Raw genomic sequence first — 21,840 nt, forward strand, 5'->3', positions numbered from 1 at the left:
CCGAAGCATTTTTAAACTTCAGCGGAATTCCGAGAAAAATGGAAGTGTTCCGAAGCATTTTTAAACTTCAGCAGAATTCCGAGAACAATGGAAGAGTTCCGAAGCATTTTTAAACTTCTGCGGAATTCCGAGAAAAATGGAAGAGTTCCGAAGCATTTTTAAACTTCAGCGGAATTCCGAGAACAATGGAAGAGTTCCGAAGCATTTTTAAACGTCAGCAGTATGCCGAGAACAATGGAAGAGTTCCGACGCATTTTTAAACGTCAGCGGAATTCCGAGAACAATGGAAGAGATCTGAAGCATTTTTAAACTTCAGTGGAATTTTGAGAAAAATGGAAGAGTTCCAAAGCATTTTTAAAAGTCAGCGGAATTCTGAGAACAATGGAAGAGTTCCGAAGCATTTTTAATCTTCAGCGGAATTCCGAGAACAAAGGAACAGTTCCGAAGCATTTTTAAACTTCAGCGGAATTCCGAGAACAATGGAAGAGTTCCGAAGCATTTTTAAACATCAGCGGAATTCCGAGAACATAGGAAGAGTTCCGATGCATTTTTGATCTTCAGCGGAATTCCGAGAACAATGGAAGAGTTCCGAAGCATTTTTAAATGTCAGCAGAATGCCGAGAACAATGGAAGAGTTCTGACGCATTTTTAAATGTCAGCGGAATTCCGAGAACAATGGAAGCGATCTGAAGCATTTTTAAACTTCAGCGGAATTTCGAGAACAATGGAAGAGTCCCGAAGCATTTTTAAACGTCAGCGTAATTCTGAGAACAATGGAAGAGTTCCGAAGCATTTTTAATCTTCAGCGGAATTCCGAGAACAATGGAACAGTTCCGAAGCATTTTTAACTTCAGCAGAATTCCGAGAACAATGGAAGAGTTCCGAAGCATTTTTAAACTTCAGCAGAATTCCGAGAACAATGGAAGAGTTCCGAAGTATTTTTAAACGTCATCGGAATGCCGAGAACAATGGAAGAGTTCCGACGCATTTTTAAAGGTCAGCGGATTTCCGAGAACAATGTAAGAGATCTGAAGCATTTTTAAACTTCAGCGGAATTTCGAGAGCAATGGAAGAGTTCCGAAGCATTTTTAAACATCTGCGGAATTCTGAGAAGAATGGAAGAGTTCCCAAGCATTTTTAACTTCAGCGGAATTTCGAGAACAATGGAAGAGTTCCGAAGCATTTTTAAACGTCAGCGGAATTCTGAGAACAATGGAGGCGTTCCGAAGCATTTTTAAACGTCAGCAGAATTCTCAGAACATTGGAAGAGTTCCGAAGCATTTTTAAACTTCAGCGGAATTCCGAGAAAAATGGAAGAGTTCCGAAGCATTTTTAAACTTCAGCGGAATTCTGAGAACAATGGAAGAGTTCCGAAGCATTTTTAAACGTCAGCGGAATTCCGAGAACAATGGGAGAGTTCCGAAGCATTTTTAACTTCAGCGGAATGCCGAGAACAATGGAAGAGTTCCGACGCATTTTTAAAGGTCAGCGGAATTCCGAGAACAATGTAAGAGATCTGAAGCACTTTTAAACTTCAGCGGAATTTCGAGAGCAATGGAAGAGTTCCGAAGCATTTTTAAACATCTGCGGAATTCTGAGAACAATGGAAGAGTTCAGAAGCATTTTTAAACTTCAGCAGAATTTCGAGAACAATGGAAGAGTTCCGAATCATTTTTTAACTTCAGCGGAATTCCGAGAAAAATGTAAGTGTTCTGAAGCATTTTTAAACTTCAGCAGAATTCCGAGAACAATGGAAGAGTTCCGAAGCATTTTTAAACTTCTGCGGAATTCCGAGAAAAATGGAAGAGTTCCGAAGCATTTTTAAACTTCAGCGGAATTCCGAGAACAATGGAAGAGTTCCGAAGCATTTTTAAACGTCAGCAGTATGCCGAGAACAATGGAAGAGTTCCGACGCATTTTTAAACGTCAGCGGAATTCCGCGAACAATGGAAGAGATCTGAAGCATTTTTAAACTTCAGCGGAATTTTGAGAACAATGGAAGAGTTCCGAAGCATTTTTAAACGTCAGTGGAATTCTGAGAACAATGGAAGAGTTCCGAAGCATTTTTAATCTTCAGCGGAATTCCGAGAACAATGGAACAGTTCCGAAGCATTTTTAAACTTCAGCAGAATTCCGAGAACAATGGAAGAGTTCCGAAGCATTTTTAAACATCAGCGGAATTCCGAGAACATAGGAAGAGTTCCGATGCATTTTTGATCTTCAGCGGAATTCCGAGAACAATGGAAGAGTTCCGAAGCATTTTTAAACGTCAGCAGAATGCCGAGAACAATGGAAGAGTTCCGACGCATTTTTAAATGTCAGCGGAATTCCGAGAACAATGGAAGCGATCTGAAGCATTTTTAAACTTCAGCGGAATTTCGAGAACAATGGAAGAGTTCCGAAGCATTTTTAATCGTCAGTGTAATTCTGAGAACAATGGAAGAGTTCCGAAGCATTTTTAATCTTCAGCGGAATTCCGAGAACAATGGAAGAGTTCCGAAGCATTTTTAAACTTCAGCAGAATTCCGAGAACAATGGAAGAGTTCCGAAGCATTTTTAAACATCAGCGGAATTCCGAGAACATAGGAAGAGTTCCGATGCATTTTTGATCTTTAGCGGAATTCCGAGAACAATGGAAGAGTTCCGAAGCATTTTTAAACGTCAGCAGAATGCCGAGAACAATGGAAGAGTTCCGACGCATTTTTAAATGTCAGCGGAATTCCGAGAACAATGGAAGCGATCTGAAGCATTTTTAAACTTCAGCGGAATTTCGAGAACAATGGAAGAGTTCCGAAGCATTTTTAATCGTCAGTGTAATTCTGAGAACAATGGAAGAGTTCCGAAGCATTTTTAATCTTCAGCGGAATTCCGAGAACAATGGAAGAGTTCCGAAGCATTTTTAACTTCAGCAGAATTCCGAGAACAATGGAAGAGTTCCGAAGCATTTTTAAACTTCAGCAGAATTCCGAGAACAATGGAAGAGTTCCGAAGTATTTTTAAACGTCATCGGAATGCCGAGAACAAAGGAAGAGTTCCGAAGCATTTTTAAACATCAGCGGAATTCCGAGAACAATGGAAGAGTTCTAAAGCATTTTTAAACTTCAGCGGAATTCCGAGAACAATGGAAGAGTTCCAAAGCATTTTTAAACTTCAGCGGAATTCCGAGAAAAATGGAAGAGTTCCGAAGCATTTTTAAACTTCAGCGGAATTCCGAGAACAATGGAAGAGTTCTGAAGCATTTTTAAACTTCAGTGGAATTCCGAGAACAATGGAAGAGTTCCGAAGCATTTTTAAACTTCAGCAGAATTCTGAGAACAATGGAAGAGCTCCGAAGTATTTTTAAACGTCATCGGAATGCCGAGAACAATGGAAGAGTTCCGACGCATTTTTAAAGGTCAGCGGAATTCCGAAAACAATGTAAGAGATATGAAGCATTTTTAAACTTCAGCGGAATTTCGAGAGCAATGGAAGAGTTCCGAAGCATTTTTAAACATCTGCGGAATTCTGAGAAGAATGGAAGAGTTCCGAAGCATTTTTAACTTCAGCAGAATTCCGAGAACAATGGAAGAGTTCCGAAGTATTTTTAAACGTCAGCGGAATGCCGAGAACAATGGAAGAGTTCCGAAGCATTTTAAAACATCAGCGGAATTCCGAGAACAATGGAAGAGTTCTGAAGCATTTTTAAACTTCAGCGGAATTTCGAGAACAATGGAAGAGTTCCGAAGCATTTTTAAACGTCAGCGGAATTCTGAGAATAATGGAGGCGTTCCGAAGCATTTTTAAACGTCAGCAGAATTCTCAGAACATTGGAAGAGTTCCGAAGCATTTTTAAACTTCAGCGGAATTCCGAGAAAAATGGAAGAGTTCCGAAGCATTTTTAAACTTCAGCGGAATTCTAAGAACAATGGAAGAGTTCCGAAGCATTTTTAAACGTCAGCGGAATTCCGAGAACAATGGAAGAGTTCCGAAGCATTTTTAAACTTCAGCGGAATTCCGAGAACAATGGAAGAGTTCCGAAGCATTTTTAAATGTCAGCGGAATGCCGAGAACAATGGAAGAGTTCCGACGCATTTTTAAACGTCAGCGGAATTCCGAGAACAATGGAAGAGATCTGAAGCATTTTTAAACTTCAGCGGAATTTTGAGAACAATGGAAGAGTTCCGAAGCATTTTTAACTTCAGCGGAATGCCGAGAACAATGGAAGAGTTCCGACGCATTTTTAAAGGTCAGCGGAATTCCGAGAACAATGTAAGAGATCTGAAGCATTTTTAAACTTCAGCGGAATTTCGAGAGCAATGGAAGAGTTCCGAAGCATTTTTAAACATCTGCTAAATTCTGAGAACAATGGAAGAGTTCCGAAGCATTTTTAAACTTCAGCAGAATTCCGAGAAAAATGGAAGCGTTCCGAAGCATTTTTAAACTTCAGCGGAATTCTGAGAAAAATGGAAGTGTTCCGAAGCATTTTTAAACTTCAGCAGAATTCCGAGAACAATGGAAGAGTTCCGAAGCATTTTTAAACTTCTGCGGAATTCCGAGAAAAATGGAAGAGTTCCGAAGCATTTTTAAACTTCAGCGGAATTCCGAGAACAATGGAAGAGTTCCGAAGCATTTTTAAACGTCAGCAGTATGCCGAGAACAATGGAAGAGTTCCGACGCATTTTTAAACGTCAGCGGAATTCCGAGAACAATGGAAGAGATGTGAAGCATTTTTAAACTTCAGCGGAATTTTGAGAAAAATGGAAGAGTTCCAAAGCATTTTTAAAAGTCAGCGGAATTCTGAGAACAATGGAAGAGTTCCGAAGCATTTTTAATCTTCAGCGGAATTCCGAGAACAAAGGAACAGTTCCGAAGCATTTTTAAACTTCAGCGGAATTCCGAGAACAATGGAAGAGTTCCGAAGCATTTTTAAACATCAGCGGAATTCCGAGAACATAGGAAGAGTTCCGATGCATTTTTGATCTTCAGCGGAATTCCGAGAACAATGGAAGAGTTCCGAAGCATTTTTAAACGTCAGCAGAATGCCGAGAACAATGGAAGAGTTCTGACGCATTTTTAAATGTCAGCGGAATTCCGAGAACAATGGAAGCGATCTGAAGCATTTTTAAACTTCAGCGGAATTTCGAGAACAATGGAAGGGTCCCGAAGCATTTTTAAACGTCAGCGTAATTCTGAGAACAATGGAAGAGTTCCGAAGCATTTTTAATCTTCAGCGGAATTCCGAGAACAATGGAACAGTTCCGAAGCATTTTTAACTTCAGCAGAATTCCGAGAACAATGGAAGAGTTCCGAAGCATTTTTAAACTTCAGCAGAATTCCGAGAACAATGGAAGAGTTCCGAAGTATTTTTAAACGTCATCGGAATGCCGAGAACAATGGAAGAGTTCCGACGCATTTTTAAAGGTCAGCGGAATTCCGAGAACAATGTAAGAGATCTGAAGCATTTTTAAACTTCAGCGGAATTTCGAGAGCAATGGAAGAGTTCCGAAGCATTTTTAAACATCTGCGGAATTCTGAGAAGAATGGAAGAGTTCCCAAGCATTTTTAACTTCAGCAGAATTCCGAGAACAATGGAAGAGTTCCGAAGTATTTTTAAACGTCAGCGGAATGCCGAGAACAATGGAAGAGTTCCGAAGCATTTTTAAACATCAGCGGAATTCCGAGAACAATGGAAGAGTTCTGAAGCATTTTTAAACTTCAGCGGAATTTCGAGAACAATGGAAGAGTTCCGAAGCATTTTTAAACGTCAGCGGAATTCTGAGAACAATGGAGGCGTTCCGAAGCATTTTTAAACGTCAGCAGAATTCTCAGAACATTGGAAGAGTTCCGAAGCATTTTTAAACTTCAGCGGAATTCCGAGAAAAATGGAAGAGTTCAGAAGCATTTTTAAACTTCAGCGGAATTCTGAGAACAATGGAAGAGTTCCGAAGCATTTTTAAACGTCAGCGGAATTCCGAGAACAATGGAAGAGTTCCGAAGCATTTTTAACTTCAGCGGAATGCCGAGAACAATGGAAGAGTTCCGACGCATTTTTAAAGGTCAGCGGAATTCCGAGAACAATGTAAGAGATCTGAAGCATTTTTAAACTTCAGCGGAATTTCGAGAGCAATGGAAGAGTTCCGAAGCATTTTTAAACTTCAGCGGAATTTCGAGAAAAATGTAAGTGTTCTGAAGCATTTTTAAACTTCAGCAGAATTCCGAGAACAATGGAAGAGTTCCGAAGCATTTTTAAACTTCTGCGGAATTCCGAAAACAATGGAAGAGTTCCGAAGCATTTTTAAACTTCAGCGGAATTCCGAGAACAATGGAAGAGTTCCGAAGCATTTTTAAACGTCAGCAGTATGCCGAGAACAATGGAAGAGTTCCGACGCATTTTTAAACGTCAGCGGAATTCCAAGAACAATGGAAGAGATCTGAAGCATTTTTAAACTTCAGCGGAATTTTGAGAACAATGGAAGAGTTCCGAAGCATTTTTAAACGTCAGTGGAATTCTGAGAACAATGGAAGAGTTCCGAAGCATTTTTAATCTTCAGCGGAATTCCGAGAACAATGGAACAGTTCCGAAGCATTTTTAAACTTCAGCAGAATTCTGAGAACAATGGAAGAGTTCCGAAGCATTTTTAAACATCAGCGGAATTCCGAGAACATAGGAAGAGTTCCGATGCATTTTTGATCTTCAGCGGAATTCCGAGAACAATGGAAGAGTTCCGAAGCATTTTTAAACGTCAGCAGAATGCCGAGAACAATGGAAGAGTTCCGACGCATTTTTAAATGTCAGCGGAATTCCGAGAACAATGGAAGCGATCTGAAGCATTTTTAAACTTCAGGGGAATTTCGAGAACAATGGAAGAGTTCCGAAGCATTTTTAATCGTCAGTGTAATTCTGAGAACAATGGAAGAGTTCCGAAGCATTTTTAATCTTCAGCGGAATTCCGAGAACAATGGAAGAGTTCCGAAGCATTTTTAAACTTCAGCAGAATTTCGAGAACAATGGAAGAGTTCCGAAGCATTTTTAAACATCAGCGGAATTCCGAGAACATAGGAAGAGTTCCGATGCATTTTTGATCTTCAGCGGAATTCCGAGAACAATGGAAGAGTTCCGAAGCATTTTTAAACGTCAGCAGAATGCCGAGAACAATGGAAGAGTTCCGACGCATTTTTAAATGTCAGCGGAATTCCGAGAACAATGGAAGCGATCTGAAGCATTTTTAAACTTCAGCGGAATTTCGAGAACAATGGAAGAGTTCCGAAGCATTTTTAATCGTCAGTGTAATTCTGAGAACAATGGAAGAGTTCCGAAGCATTTTTAATCTTCAGCGGAATTCCGAGAACAATGGAAGAGTTCCGAAGCATTTTTAACTTCAGCAGAATTCCGAGAACAATGGAAGAGTTCCGAAGCATTTTTAAACTTCAGCAGAATTCCGAGAACAATGGAAGAGTTCCGAAGTATTTTTAAACGTCATCGGAATGCCGAGAACAAAGGAAGAGTTCCGAAGCATTTTTAAACATCAGCGGAATTCCGAGAACAATGGAAGAGTTCCAAAGCATTTTTAAACTTCAGCGGAATTCCGAGAAAAATGGAAGAGTTCCGAAGCATTTTTAAACTTCAGCGGAATTCCAAGAACAATGGAAGAGTTCTGAAGCATTTTTAAACTTCAGTGGAATTCCGAGAACAATGGAAGAGTTCCGAAGCATTTTTTAACTTCAGCAGAATTCTGAGAACAATGGAAGAGCTCCGAAGTATTTTTAAACGTCATCGGAATGCCGAGAACAATGGAAGAGTTCCGACGCATTTTTAAAGGTCAGCGGAATTCCGAAAACAATGTAAGAGATATGAAGCATTTTTAAACTTCAGCGGAATTTCGAGAGCAATGGAAGAGTTCCGAAGCATTTTTAAACATCTGCGGAATTCTGAGAAGAATGGAAGAGTTCCGAAGCATTTTTAACTTCAGCAGAATTCCGAGAACAATGGAAGAGTTCCGAAGTATTTTTAAACGTCAGCGGAATGCCGAGAACAATGGAAGAGTTCCGAAGCATTTTTAAACATCAGCGGAATTCCGAGAACAATGGAAGAGTTCTGAAGCATTTTTAAACTTCAGCGGAATTTCGAGAACAATGGAAGAGTTCCGACGCATTTTTAAACGTCAGCGGAATTCTGAGAACAATGGAGGCGTTCCAAAGCATTTTTAAACGTCAGCAGAATTCTCAGAACATTGGAAGAGTTCCGAAGCATTTTTAAACTTCAGCGGAATTCCGAGAAAAATGGAAGAGTTCCGAAGCATTTTTAAACTTCTGCGGAATTCCGAGAACAATGGAAGAGTTCCGAAGCATTTTTAAACGTCAGCGGAATTCCGAGAACAATGGAAGAGTTCCGAAGCATTTTTAAATGTCAGCGGAATGCCGAGAACAATGGAAGAGTTCCGACGCATTTTTAAACGTCAGCGGAATTCCGAGAACAATGGAAGAGATCTGAAGCATTTTTAAACTTCAGCGGAATTTTGAGAACAATGGAAGAGTTCCGAAGCATTTTTAAACGTCAGCGGAATTCTGAGAACAATGGAAGAGTTCCAAAGCATTTTTAATCTTCTGCGGAATTCCGAGAACAATGGAACAGTTCCGAAGCATTTTTAACTTCAGCAGAATTCCGAGAACAATGGAAGAGTTCCGAAGCATTTTTAAACTTCAGCAGAATTCCGAGAAAAATGGAAGAGTTGCGAAGCATTTTTAACTTCAGCGGAATGCCGAGAACAATGGAAGAGTTCCGACGCATTTTTAAAGGTCAGCGGAATTCCGAGAACAATGTAAGAGATCTGAAGCATTTTTAAACTTCAGCGGAATTTCGAGAGCAATGGAAGAGTTCCGAAGCATTTTTAAACATCTGCTAAATTCTGAGAACAATGGAAGAGTTCCGAAGCATTTTTAAACTTCAGCAGAATTCCGAGAAAAATGGAAGAGTTCCGAAGCATTTTTAAACTTCAGCGGAATTCCGAGAAAAATGGAAGTGTTCCGAAGCATTTTTAAACTTCAGCAGAATTCCGAGAACAATGGAAGAGTTCCGAAGCATTTTTAAACTTCTGCGGAATTCCGAGAAAAATGGAAGAGTTCCGAAGCATTTTTAAACTTCAGCGGAATTCCGAGAACAATGGAAGAGTTCCGAAGCATTTTTAAACGTCAGCAGTATGCCGAGAACAATGGAAGAGTTCCGACGCATTTTTAAACGTCAGCGGAATTCCGAGAACAATGGAAGAGATCTGAAGCATTTTTAAACTTCAGCGGAATTTTGAGAAAAATGGAAGAGTTCCAAAGCATTTTTAAAAGTCAGCGGAATTCTGAGAACAATGGAAGAGTTCCGAAGCATTTTTAATCTTCAGCGGAATTCCGAGAACAAAGGAACAGTTCCGAAGCATTTTTAAACTTCAGCGGAATTCCGAGAACAATGGAAGAGTTCCGAAGCATTTTTAAACTTCAGCAGAATTCCGAGAACAATGGAAGAGTTCCGAAGTATTTTTAAACGTCATCGGAATGCCGAGAACAATGGAAGAGTTCCGACGCATTTTTAAAGGTCAGCGGAATTCCGAGAACAATGTAAGAGATCTGAAGCATTTTTAAACGTCAGCGGAATTTCGAGAGCAATGGAAGAGTTCCGAAGCATTTTTAAACATCTGCGGAATTCTGAGAAGAATGGAAGAGTTCCGAAGCATTTTTAACTTCAGCAGAATTCCGAGAACAATGGAAGAGTTCCGAAGTATTTTTAAACGTCAGCGGAATGCCGAGAACAATGGAAGAGTTCCGAAGCATTTTTAAACATCAGCGGAATTCCGAGAACAATGGAAGAGTTCTGAAGCATTTTTAAACTTCAGCGGAATTTCGAGAACAATGGAAGAGTTCCGAAGCATTTTTAAACGTCAGCGGAATTCTGAGAACAATGGAGGCGTTCCGAAGCATTTTTAAACGTCAGCAGAATTCTCAGAACATTGGAAGAGTTCCGAAGCATTTTTAAACTTCAGCGGAATTCCGAGAAAAATGGAAGAGTTCCGAAGCATTTTTAAACTTCAGCGGAATTCTGAGAACAATGGAAGAGTTCCGAAGCATTTTTAAACGTCAGCGGAATTCCGAGAACAATGGAAGAGTTCCGAAGCATTTTTAACTTCAGCGGAATGCCGAGAACAATGGAAGAGTTCCGACGCATTTTTAAAGGTCAGCGGAATTCCGAGAACAATGTAAGAGATCTGAAGCATTTTTAAACTTCAGCGGAATTTCGAGAGCAATGGAAGAGTTCCGAAGCATTTTTAAACATCTGCGGAATTCTGAGAACAATGGTAGAGTTCAGAAGCATTTTTGATCTTCAGCGGAATTCCGAGAACAATGGAAGAGTTCCGAAGCATTTTTAAACGTCAGCAGAATGCCGAGAACAATGGAAGAGTTCCGACGCATTTTTAAATGTCAGCGGAATTCCGAGAACAATGGAAGCGATCTGAAGCATTTTTAAACTTCAGCGGAATTTCGAGAACAATGGAAGAGTTCCGAAGCATTTTTAATCGTCAGTGTAATTCTGAGAACAATGGAAGAGTTCCGAAGCATTTTTAATCTTCAGCGGAATTCCGAGAACAATGGAAGAGTTCAGAAGCATTTTTAAACTTCAGCAGAATTTCGAGAACAATGGAAGAGTTCCGAAGCATTTTTAAACTTCAGCGGAATTCCGAGAAAAATTTAAGTGTTCTGAAGCATTTTTAAACTTCAGCAGAATTCCGAGAACAATGGAAGAGTTCCGAAGCATTTTTAAACTTCTGCGGAATTCCGAGAAAAATGGAAGAGTTCCGAAGCATTTTTAAACTTCAGCGGAATTCCGAGAACAATGGAAGAGTTCCGAAGCATTTTTAAACGTCAGCAGTATGCCGAGAACAATGGAAGAGTTCCGACGCATTTTTAAACGTCAGCGGAATTCCGAGAACAATGGAAGAGATCTGAAGCATTTTTAAACTTCAGCGGAATTTTGAGAACAATGGAAGAGTTCCGAAGCATTTTTAAACGTCAGTGGAATTCTGAGAACAATGGAAGAGTTCCGAAGCATTTTTAATCTTCAGCGGAATTCCGAGAACAATGGAACAGTTCCGAAGCATTTTTAAACTTCAGCAGAATTCCGAGAACAATGGAAGAGTTCCGAAGCATTTTTAAACATCAGCGGAATTCCGAGAACATAGGAAGAGTTCCGATGCATTTTTGATCTTCAGCGGAATTCCGAGAACAATGGAAGAGTTCCGAAGCATTTTTAAACGTCAGCAGAATGCCGAGAACAATGGAAGAGTTCCGACGCATTTTTAAATGTCAGCGGAATTCCGAGAACAATGGAAGCGTTCTGAAGCATTTTTAAACTTCAGCGGAATTTCGAGAACAATGGAAGAGTTCCGAAGCATTTTTAATCGTCAGTGTAATTCTGAGAACAATGGAAGAGTTCCGAAGCATTTTTAATCTTCAGCGGAATTCCGAGAACAATGGAAGAGTTCCGAAGCATTTTTAACTTCAGCAGAATTCCGAGAACAATGGAAGAGTTCCGAAGCATTTTTAAACTTCAGCAGAATTCCGAGAACAATGGAAGAGTTCCGAAGTATTTTTAAACGTCATCGGAATGCCGAGAACAAAGGAAGAGTTCCGAAGCATTTTTAAACATCAGCGGAATTCCGAGAACAATGGAAGAGTTCCGAAGCTTTTTTAAATGTCAGCGGAATGCCGAGAACAATGGAAGAGTTCTGAAGCATTTTTAAACTTCAGCGGAATTCCGAGAACAATGGAAGAGTTCTGAAGCATTTTTAAACTTCAGCAGAATTCCGAGAACAATGGAAGAGTTCCGAAGTATTTTTAAACGTCATCGGAATGCCGAGAACAATGGAAGAGTTCCGACGCATTTTTAAAGGTCAGCGGAATTCCGAATACAATGTAAGAGATATGAAGCATTTTTAAACTTCAGCGGAATTTCGAGAGCAATGGAAGGGTTCCGAAGCATTTTTAAACATCTGCGGAATTCTGAGAAGAATGGAAGAGTTCCGAAGCATTTTTAACTTCAGCAGAATTCCGAGAACAATGGAAGAGTTCCGAAGTATTTTTAAACGTCAGCGGAATGCCGAGAACAATGGAAGAGTTCCGAAGCATTTTTAAACATCAGCGGAATTCCGAGAACAATGGAAGAGTTCTGAAGCATTTTTAAACGTCAGTGGAATTCTGAGAACAATGGAAGAGTTCCGAAGCATTTTTAATCTTCAGCGGAATTCCGAGAACAATGGAACAGTTCCGAAGCATTTTTAACTTCAGCAGAATTCCGAGAACAATGGAAGAGTTCCGAAGCATTTTTAAACGTCAGCGGAATTCTGAGAATAATGGAGGCTTTCCGAAGCATTTTTAAACGTCAGCAGAATTCTCAGAACATTGGAAGAGTTCCGAAGCATTTTTAAACTTCAGCGGAATTCCGAGAGAAATGGAAGAGTTCCGAAGCATTTTTAAACTTCAGCGGAATTCTAAGAACAATGGAAGAGTTCCGAAGCATTTTTAAACGTCAGCGGAATTCCGAGAACAATGGAAGAGTTCCGAAGCATTTTTAAACTTCAGCGGAATTCCGAGAACAATGGAAGAGTTCCGAAGCATTTTTAAATGTCAGCGGAATGCCGAGAACAATGGAAGAGTTCCGACGCATTTTTAAACGTCAGCGGAATTCCGAGAACAATGGAAGAGATCTGAAGCATTTTTAAACTTCAGCGGAATTTTGAGAACAATGGAAGAGTTCCGAAGCATTTTTAAACGTCAGGGAATTCTGAGAACAATGGAAGACTTCTGAAGCATTTTTAATCTTCAGCGGAATTCCGAGAACAATGGAACAGTTCCGAAGCATTTTTAACTTCAGCAGAATTCCGAGAACAATGGAAGAGTTCCGAAGCATTATTAAACTTCAGCGGAATTCCGAGAAAAATGGAAGAGTTGCGAAGCATTTTTAACTTCAGCGGAATGCCGAGAACAATGGAAGAGTTCCGAAGCATTTTTAAAGGTCAGCGGAATTCCGAGAACAATGTAAGAGATCTGAAGCATTTTTAAACTTCAGCGGAATTTCGAGAGCAATGGAAGAGTTCCGAAGCATTTTTAAACATCTGCGGAATTCTGAGAAGAATGGAAGAGTTCCGAAGCATTTTTAACTTCAGCAGAATTCCGAGAACAATGGAAGAGTTCCGAAGTATTTTTAAACGTCAGCGGAATGCCGAGAACAATGGAAGAGTTCCGAAGCATTTTTAAACATCAGCGGAATTCCGAGAACAATGGAAGAGTTCTGAAGCATTTTTAAACTTCAGCGGAATTTCGAGAACAATGGAAGAGTTCCGACGCATTTTTAAACGTCAGCGGAATTCTGAGAACAATGGAGGCGTTCCAAAGCATTTTTAAACATCAGCAGAATTCTCAGAACATTGGAAGAGTTCCGAAGCATTTTTAAACTTCAGCGGAATTCCGAGAAAAATGGAAGAGTTCCAAAGCATTTTTAAACTTCTGCGGAATTCCGAGAACAATGGAAGAGTTCCGAAGCATTTTTAAACGTCAGCGGAATTCCGAGAACAATGGAAGAGTTCCGAAGCATTTTTAAATGTCAGCGGAATGCCGAGAACAATGGAAGAGTTCCGACGCATTTTTAAACGTCAGCGGAATTCCGAGAACAATGGAAGAGATCTGAAGCATTTTTAAACTTCAGCGGAATTTTGAGAACAATGGAAGAGTTCCGAAGCATTTTTAAACGTCAGCGGAATTCTGAGAACAATGGAAGAGTTCCAAAGCATTTTTAATCTTCAGCGGAATTCCGAGAACAATGGAACAGTTCCGAAGCATTTTTAACTTCAGCAGAATTCCGAGAACAATGGAAGAGTTCCGAAGCATTTTTAAACTTCAGCAGAATTCCGAGAAAAATGGAAGAGTTGCGAAGCATTTTTAACTTCAGCGGAATGCCGAGAACAATGGAAGAGTTCCGACGCATTTTTAAAGGTCAGCGGAATTCCCAGAACAATGTAAGAGATCTGAAGCATTTTTAAACTTCAGCGGAATTTCGAGAGCAATGGAAGAGTTCCGAAGCATTTTTAAACATCTGCTAAATTCTGAGAACAATGGAAGAGTTCCGAAGCATTTTTAAACTTCAGCAGAATTCCGAGAAAAATGGAAGAGTTCCGAAGCATTTTTAAACTTCAGCGGAATTCCGAGAAAAATGGAAGTGTTCCGAAGCATTTTTAAACTTCAGCAGAATTCCGAGAACAATGGAAGAGTTCCGAAGCATTTTTAAACTTCTGCGGAATTCCGAGAAAAATGGAAGAGTTCCGAAGCATTTTTAAACTTCAGCGGAATTCCGAGAACAATGGAAGAGTTCCGAAGCATTTTTAAACGTCAGCAGTATGCCGAGAACAATGGAAGAGTTCCGACGCATTTTTAAACGTCAGCGGAATTCCGAGAACAATGGAAGAGATCTGAAGCATTTTTAAACTTCAGCGGAATTTTGAGAAAAATGGAAGAGTTCCAAAGCATTTTTAAAAGTCAGCGGAATTCTGAGAACAATGGAAGAGTTCCGAAGCATTTTTAATCTTCAGCGGAATTCCGAGAACAAAGGAACAGTTCCGAAGCATTTTTAAACTTCAGCGGAATTCCGAGAACAATGGAAGAGTTCCGAAGCATTTTTAAACATCAGCGGAATTCCGAGAACATAGGAAGAGTTCCGATGCATTTTTGATCTTCAGCGGAATTCTGAGAACAATGGAAGAGTTCCGAAGCATTTTTAAACGTCAGCAGAATGCCGAGAACAATGGAAGAGTTCTGACGCATTTTTAAATGTCAGCGGAATTCCGAGAACAATGGAAGCGATCTGAAGCATTTTTAAACTTCAGCGGAATTTCGAGAACAATGGAAGAGTCCCGAAGCATTTTTAAACGTCAGCGTAATTCTGTGAACAATGGAAGAGTTCCGAAGCATTTTTAATCTTCAGCGGAATTCCGAGAACAATGGAACAGTTCCGAAGCATTTTTAACTTCAGCAGAATTCCGAGAACAATGGAAGAGTTCCGAAGCATTTTTAAACTTCAGCAGAATTCCGAGAACAATGGAAGAGTTCCGAAGTATTTTTAAACGTCATCGGAATGCCGAGAACAATGGAAGAGTTCCGACGCATTTTTAAAGGTCAGCGGAATTCCGAGAACAATGTAAGAGATCTGAAGCATTTTTAAACGTCAGCGGAATTTCGAGAGCAATGGAAGAGTTCCGAAGCATTTTTAAACATCTGCGGAATTCTGAGAAGAATGGAAGAGTTCCGAAGCATTTTTAACTTCAGCAGAATTCCGAGAACAATGGGAGAGTTCCGAAGTATTTTTAAACGTCAGCGGAATGCCGAGAACAATGGAAGAGTTCCGAAGCATTTTTAAACATCAGCGGAATTCCGAGAACAATGGAAGAGTTCTGAAGCATTTTTAAACTTCAGCGGAATTTCGAGAACAATGGAAGAGTTCCGAAGCATTTTTAAACGTCAGCGGAATTCTGAGAACAATGGAGGCGTTCCGAAGCATTTTTAAACGTCAGCAGAATTCTCAGAACATTGGAAGAGTTCCGAAGCATTTTTAAACTTCAGCGGAATTCCGAGAAAAATGGAAGAGTTCCGAAGCATTTTTAAACTTCAGCGGAATTCTGAGAACAATGGAAGAGTTCCGAAGCATTTTTAAACGTCAGCGGAATTCCGAGAACAATGGAAGAGTTCCGAAGCATTTTTAACTTCAGCGGAATGCCGAGAACAATGGAAGAGTTCCGACGCATTTTTAAAGGTCAGCGGAATTCCGAGAACAATGTAAGAGATCTGAAGCATTTTTAAACTTCAGCGGAATTTCGAGAGCAATGGAAGAGTTCCGAAGCATTTTTAAACATCTGCGGAATTCTGAGAACAATGGTAGAGTTCAGAAGCATTTTTGATCTTCAGCGGAATTCCGAGAACAATGGAAGAGTTCCGAAGCATTTTTAAATGTCAGCAGAATGCCGAGAACAATGGAAGAGTTCCGACGCATTTTTAAATGTCAGCGGAATTCCGAGAACAATGGAAGCGATCTGAAGCATTTTTAAACTTCAGCGGAATTTCGAGAACAATGGAAGAGTTCCGAAGCATTTTTAATCGTCAGTGTAATTCTGAGAACAATGGAAGAGTTCCGAAGCATTTTTAATCTTCAGCGGAATTCCGAGAACAATGGAAGAGTTCAGAAGCATTTTTAAACTTCAGCAGAATTTCGAGAACAATGGAAGAGTTCCGAAGCATTTTTAAACTTCAGCGGAATTCCGAGAAAAATGTAAGTGTTCTGAAGCATTTTTAAACTTCAGCAGAATTCCGAGAACAATGGAAGAGTTCCGAAGCATTTTTAAACTTCTGCGGAATTCCGAGAAAAATGGAAGAGTTCCGAAGCATTTTTAAACTTCAGCGGAATTCCGAGAACAATGGAAGAGTTCCGAAGCATTTTTAAACGTCAGCAGTATGCCGAGAACAATGGAAGAGTTCCGACGCATTTTTAAACGTCAGCGGAATTCCGAGAACAATGGAAGAGATCTGAAGCATTTTTAAACTTCAGCGGAATTTTGAGAACAATGGAAGAGTTCCGAAGCATTTTTAAACGTCAGTGGAATTCTGAGAACAATGGAAGAGTTCCGAAGCATTTTTAATCTTCAGCGGAATTCCGAGAACAATGGAACAGTTCCGAAGCATTTTTAAACTTCAGCAGAATTCCGAGAACAATGGAAGAGTTCCGAAGCATTTTTAAACATCAGCGGAATTCCGAGAACATAGGAAGAGTTCCGATGCATTTTTGATCTTCAGCGGAATTCCGAGAACAATGGAAGAGTTCCGAAGCATTTTTAAACGTCAGCAGAATGCCGAGAACAATGGAAGAGTTCCGACGCATTTTTAAATGTCAGCGGAATTCCGAGAACAATGGAAGCGATCTGAAGCATTTTTAAACTTCAGCGGAATTTCGAGAACAATGGAAGAGTTCCGAAGCATTTTTAATCGTCAGTGTAATTCTGAGAACAATGGAAGAGTTCCGAAGCATTTTTAATCTTCAGCGGAATTCCGAGAACAATGGAAGAGTTCCGAAGCATTTTTAACTTCAGCAGAATTCCGAGAACAATGGAAGAGTTCCGAAGCATTTTTAAACTTCAGCAGAATTCCGAGAACAATGGAAGAGTTCCGAAGTATTTTTAAACGTCATCGGAATGCCGAGAACAAAGGAAGAGTTCCGAAGCATTTTTAAACATCAGCGGAATTCCGAGAACAATGGAAGAGTTCTAAAGCATTTTTAAACTTCAGCGGAATTCCGAGAACAATGGAAGAGTTCCAAAGCATTTTTAAACTTCAGCGGAATTCCGAGAAAAATGGAAGAGTTCCGAAGCATTTTTAAACTTCAGCGGAATTCCGAGAACAATGGAAGAGTTCTGAAGCATTTTTAAACTTCAGTGGAATTCCGAGAACAATGGAAGAGTTCCGAAGCATTTTTAAACTTCAGCAGAATTCTGAGAACAATGGAAGAGCTCCGAAGTATTTTTAAACGTCATCGGAATGCCGAGAACAATGGAAGAGTTCCGACGCATTTTTAAAGGTCAGCGGAATTCCGAAAACAATGTAAGAGATATGAAGCATTTTTAAACTTCAGCGGAATTTCGAGAGCAATGGAAGAGTTCCGAAGCATTTTTAAACATCTGCGGAATTCTGAGAAGAATGGAAGAGTTCCGAAGCATTTTTAACTTCAGCAGAATTCCGAGAACAATGGAAGAGTTCCGAAGTATTTTTAAACGTCAGCGGAATGCCGAGAACAATGGAAGAGTTCCGAAGCATTTTAAAACATCAGCGGAATTCCGAGAACAATGGAAGAGTTCTGAAGCATTTTTAAACTTCAGCGGAATTTCGAGAACATTGGAAGAGTTCCGAAGCATTTTTAAACGTCAGCGGAATTCTGAGAATAATGGAGGCGTTCCGAAGCATTTTTAAACGTCAGCAGAATTCTCAGAACATTGGAAGAGTTCCGAAGCATTTTTAAACTTCAGCGGAATTCCGAGAAAAATGGAAGAGTTCCGAAGCATTTTTAAACTTCAGCGGAATTCTAAGAACAATGGAAGAGTTCCGAAGCATTTTTAAACGTCAGCGGAATTCCGAGAACAATGGAAGAGTTCCGAAGCATTTTTAAACTTCAGCGGAATTCCGAGAACAATGGAAGAGTTCCGAAGCTTTTTTAAATGTCAGCGGAATGCCGAGAACAATGGAAGAGTTCTGAAGCATTTTTAAACTTCAGCGGAATTCCGAGAACAATGGAAGAGTTCTGAAGCATTTTTAAACTTCAGCAGAATTCCGAGAACAATGGAAGAGTTCCGAAGTATTTTTAAACGTCATCGGAATGCCGAGAACAATGGAAGAGTTCCGACGCATTTTTAAAGGTCAGCGGAATTCCGAATACAATGTAAGAGATATGAAGCATTTTTAAACTTCAGCGGAATTTCGAGAGCAATGGAAGGGTTCCGAAGCATTTTTAAACATCTGCGGAATTCTGAGAAGAATGGAAGAGTTCCGAAGCATTTTTAACTTCAGCAGAATTCCGAGAACAATGGAAGAGTTCCGAAGTATTTTTAAACGTCAGCGGAATGCCGAGAACAATGGAAGAGTTCCGAAGCATTTTTAAACATCAGCGGAATTCCGAGAACAATGGAAGAGTTCTGAAGCATTTTTAAACGTCAGTGGAATTCTGAGAACAATGGAAGAGTTCCGAAGCATTTTTAATCTTCAGCGGAATTCCGAGAAGAATGGAAGAGTTCCGAAGCATTTTTAACTTCAGCAGAATTCCGAGAACAATGGAAGAGTTCCGAAGTATTTTTAAACGTCAGCGGAATGCCGAGAACAATGGAAGAGTTCCGAAGCATTTTTAAACATCAGCGGAATTCCGAGAACAATGGAAGAGTTCTGAAGCATTTTTAAACTTCAGCGGAATTTCGAGAACAATGGAAGAGTTCCGACGCATTTTTAAACGTCAGCGGAATTCTGAGAACAATGGAGGCGTTCCAAAGCATTTTTAAACGTCAGCAGAATTCTCAGAACATTGGAAGAGTTCCGAAGCATTTTTAAACTTCAGCGGAATTCCGAGAAAAATGGAAGAGTTCCGAAGCATTTTTAAACTTCTGCGGAATTCCGAGAACAATGGAAGAGTTCCGAAGCATTTTTAAACGTCAGCGGAATTCCGAGAACAATGGAAGAGTTCCGAAGCATTTTTAAACTTCAGCGGAATTCCGAGAACAATGGAAGAGTTCCGAAGCATTTTTAAATGTCAGCGGAATGCCGAGAACAATGGAAGAGTTCCGACGCATTTTTAAATGTCAGCGGAATTCCGAGAACAATGGAAGAGATCTGAAGCATTTTTAAACTTCAGCGGAATTTTGAGAACAATGGAAGAGTTCCGAAGCATTTTTAAACGTCAGCGGAATTCTGAGAACAATGGAAGAGTTCCAAAGCATTTTTAATCTTCAGCGGAATTCCGAGAACAATGGAACAGTTCCGAAGCATTTTTAACTTCAGCAGAATTCCGAGAACAATGGAAGAGTTCCGAAGCATTTTTAAACTTCAGCAGAATTCCGAGAAAAATGGAAGAGTTGCGAAGCATTTTTAACTTCAGCGGAATGCCGAGAACAATGGAAGAGTTCCGACGCATTTTTAAAGGTCAGCGGAATTCCGAGAACAATGTAAGAGATCTGAAGCATTTTTAAACTTCAGCGGAATTTCGAGAGCAATGGAAGAGTTCCGAAGCATTTTTAAACATCTGCTAAATTCTGAGAACAATGGAAGAGTTCCAAAGCATTTTTAAACTTCAGCAGAATTCCGAGAAAAATGGAAGAGTTCCGAAGCATTTTTAAACTTCAGCGGAATTCCGAGAAAAATGGAAGTGTTCCGAAGCATTTTTAAACTTCAGCAGAATTCCGAGAACAATGGAAGAGTTCCGAAGCATTTTTAAACTTCTGCGGAATTCCGAGAAAAATGGAAGAGTTCCGAAGCATTTTTAAACTTCAGCGGAATTCCGAGAACAATGGAAGAGTTCCGAAGCATTTTTAAACGTCAGCAGTATGCCGAGAACAATGGAAGAGTTCCGACGCATTTTTAAACGTCAGCGGAATTCCGAGAACAATGGAAGAGATCTGAAGCATTTTTAAACTTCAGCGAAATTTTGAGAAAAATGGAAGAGTTCCAAAGCATTTTTAAAAGTCAGCGGAATTCTGAGAACAATGGAAGAGTTCCGAAGGTTTTTAATCTTCAGCGGAATTCCGAGAACAAAGGAACAGTTCCGAAGCATTTTTAAACTTCAGCGGAATTCCGAGAACAATGGAAGAGTTCCGAAGCATTTTTAAACATCAGCGGAATTCCGAGAACATAGGAAGAGTTCCGATGCATTTTTGATCTTCAGCGGAATTCCGAGAACAATGGAAGAGTTCCGAAGCATTTTTAAACGTCAGCAGAATGCCGAGAACAATGGAAGAGTTCTGACACATTTTTAAATGTCAGCGGAATTCCGAGAACAATGGAAGCGATCTGAAGCATTTTTAAACTTCAGCGGAATTTTGAGAACAATGGAAGAGTCCCGAAGCATTTTTAAACGTCAGCGTAATTCTGAGAACAATGGAAGAGTTCCGAAGCATTTTTAATCTTCAGCGGAATTCCGAGAACAATGGAACAGTTCCGAAGCATTTTTAACTTCAGCAGAATTCCGAGAACAATGGAAGAGTTCCGAAGTATTTTTAAACGTCATCGGAATGCCGAGAACAATGGAAGAGTTCCGACGCATTTTTAAAGGTCAGCGGAATTCCGAGAACAATGTAAGAGATCTGAAGCATTTTTAAACTTCAGCGGAATTTCGAGAGCAATGGAAGAGTTCCGAAGCATTTTTAAACATCTGCGGAATTCTGAGAAGAATGGAAGAGTTCCGAAGCATTTTTAACTTCAGCAGAATTCCGAGAACAATGGAAGAGTTCCGAAGTATTTTTAAACGTCAGCGGAATGCCGAGAACAATGGAAGAGTTCCGAAGCATTTTTAAACATCAGAGGTATTCCGAGAACAATGGAAAAGTTCTGAAGCATTTTTAAACTTCAGCGGAATTTCGAGAACAATGGAAGAGTTCCGAAGCATTTTTAAACGTCAGCGGAATTCTGAGAACAATGGAGGCGTTCCGAAGCATTTTTAAACGTCAGCAGAATTCTCAGAACATTGGAAGAGTTCCGAAGCATTTTTAAACTTCAGCGGAATTCCGAGAAAAATGGAAGAGTTCCGAAGCATTTTTAAACTTCAGCGGAATTCTGAGAACAATGGAAGAGTTCCGAAGCATTTTTAAACGTCAGCGGAATTCCGAGAACAATGGAAGAGTTCCGAAGCATTTTTAACTTCAGCGGAATGCCGAGAACAATGGAAGAGTTCCGACGCATTTTTAAAGGTCAGCGGAATTCCGAGAACAATGTAAGAGATCTGAAGCATTTTTAAACTTCAGCGGAATTTCGAGAGCAATGGAAGAGTTCCGAAGCATTTTTAAACATCTGCGGAATTCTGAGAACAATGGAAGAGTTCAGAAGCATTTTTAATCTTCAGCGGAATTCCGAGAACAATGGAACAGTTCCGAAGCATTTTTAAACTTCAGCAGAATTCCGAGAACAATGGAAGAGTTCCGAAGCATTTTTAAACATCAGCGGAATTCCGAGAACATAGGAAGAGTTCCGATGCATTTTTGATCTTCAGCGGAATTCCGAGAACAATGGAAGAGTTCCGAAGCATTTTTAAACGTCAGC

The sequence above is a fragment of the Phyllobates terribilis genome, unplaced genomic scaffold, assembly GCF_046119375.1.
Source record: "Phyllobates terribilis strain yellow unplaced genomic scaffold, ASM4611937v1 Scaffold_2__4_contigs__length_985480577, whole genome shotgun sequence".
NCBI lineage: Eukaryota > Metazoa > Chordata > Amphibia > Anura > Dendrobatidae > Phyllobates > Phyllobates terribilis.